Raw genomic sequence first — 2,500 nt, forward strand, 5'->3', positions numbered from 1 at the left:
ATTGTTGACAGAATGCATATTATAAAACACCGATATTCACGGACTTGTGGGCAAATGTTTCAGCAGAAATGATTTCAAGGTTGACATCCCCGAAACGAAAGATGGGGACGATGTAAGGATCCTAATTATCAACGATGAGTCGGTAGTAAAATTAAAGATCTAGTTACCTAATTTTGAAGTAAAATACAAACTGTATGTAACCTTGCATGCACGTTACTGGAACATTGTCCCTCTTCCAGGTGAGACCAGTATGGTTCGGTGGAAGTGGTTAGTGGATATGGACTGCAACTATGACACAGAGAATTTATTTATGGAAGACTGCCAAAGCAAGTTGAAATTGAATAAAAGAGAAACCTCAATATTTTGGGGTTTCACTGGCAAAGATAGATCTAACTTCATGCCTTGCTATCCCTGGTCAATTTAATCAAAATCACATCACGAGAATTTCTGCATAAAAGATTCGAGTAAATCTTATTGCTCAGGACCAGCGAGGTAAAAATACTTCATCTGTTCTTCGCAACCATGTGAAGTGTACACCAAAGATTGCACTGTCGATTTGGAGGGCCTTAGCTACACGGGGAACATACGTACTACTATTTCTGGTGTTACCTGTTCCCATACCTGTACCAACTTACGCATGGGGGAATACATGATAGGGCCTTACTGCAGACTAGAAAACCGTGTAATTGAACCATGCGAGGTAGATTTATGTGCAGACATACCAGGCCACACACTGTACCTTAATATGATGAAAAATCAAGAAGCCGCTGTGCTAAATATGGTGTTTCCGGATAAAAGGGGCAAAAGAAAGCTTAGTTTTTACCTTAGACAAAATAATATGAACCCAAGCAGACTCTGTATTGAGTTGTATGTGAACCCTTACAGGCCTCCAACATAAAGACTTCTTCTTTTGAAGAACCAAGTTGCTGTAGATTATTATCACGTCGTAAAAATGTTTAAAGAAACTTTTTATTCCTATGACCGATATACTCAATTCACTATAACGGATAGTGAAGGCCACTGGAATTTTTTTAAAGGGGAAACTCTCATTTCTCATAAGTATATCGGGGAACCATTAACTCATGTTCAGATTATGCCTTGTAGATAATACAAACACCACAATACAATTATAATGGTGAAATTCTAACCGATTAATTCTTAATATGAGTTGCTCGATTACAGAGGAAATACAGAAAGTCTCAGCAGATTATATCCATTAATCAAGGAAAAAGAAGGAAAGTATAGATTTACTCTGCATTTTCTGATTCGCCAAAGGAATACATAATTCGCCATTACATTCTATACATTTAGGTACATTAGATAACTCAAATTATATAAGATAGAATATAGTAATGGGGCTATTGTTGGTCTTGATCAGGATTGTTCTATACCAGAGTATCGTGCCTTTGGTAGTATAACTATAAGGCTAGGTTATATTAAGGGTAAAGTCACCGGAGGAGTAGAAATGGGCCACTGCTATTAATAACTCGACCTGAAATAAATGCCCTTGTATCTCACCTTTTACGCCACTACAGGCTCTCCCTACTTTGCCATTGCGGACACCAGTGCGGCTGATGACTTTAAGAATCAGTATTCGGGGAAATGGGGCTCCTGGAGTGCCTATTCCGATTGCGATTGCGATACGCATACAAGCAAGAGATTCAAAATATGCGACGATCCGCTTCCCCATCCACTGTCGTTAGGTTGCAAGGGCGAGGGAATAGAGATTTCTCCATGTCAGCCGAGGGGTTGTGGGGGCTACGTAAGTTCGAGCATAAAAACTCAAAACTACACAGGGGTGACTGAGATCAAGAGAGTTAAGCCTAGGACTATCGTGGAAGTACAAGCAAAATTTCATACTGCCAAGTTCCCAATGTTTGACAAGGGCAGGGTGTATTGGAGAATTAATGGACAAATACTATCGGTCAAAAACTAAACCATTGCGAGGCGTGTCTACAGCTAGAATACAGGAGCGTGGGAATATATACTTGACACCTTCGATGCCAAAAGCAGCTCGTGGCAGAGAGATGTGCTTTACAGGGCTTTAGTCATTATCACCAAGATCACGATTTTACCCAAAGGAAGCCAATATCTCCTTATTCCCAAAGCCTAAAACATACAGAGAATGTACACAAGAGAGCAATTGGCCGTAACGTGGTATTACAAGAGTAAACCTTTTATTTCCTATGCCTATACCGACGAAGCTCCAGTCATGATCACTGCTCTTTAAGGAGTGTGGGAGTGCTGGATCACCATAACCGGTCGTGATTTTGATATTCCTATTATTAGTCAATATATCCAACTGGACTGGAAAAACAGTTTGGACACCTTAGTCTAAAGATAAAGAGGTGAGAAGACTATATAGACCATCACACACTTTTCTTTCTTATGTATGATACTTGTTTTTATTTCTATGTTTTTGAATATACTCTTATATAGTAGATATAGAAGAAAGCAATACAACATATTAATGAAACAAAAGGTTAAGGACCATCAACCT

This window comes from Penaeus chinensis, chromosome 29, assembly GCF_019202785.1.
Source record: "Penaeus chinensis breed Huanghai No. 1 chromosome 29, ASM1920278v2, whole genome shotgun sequence".
Lineage (NCBI taxonomy): Eukaryota > Metazoa > Arthropoda > Malacostraca > Decapoda > Penaeidae > Penaeus > Penaeus chinensis.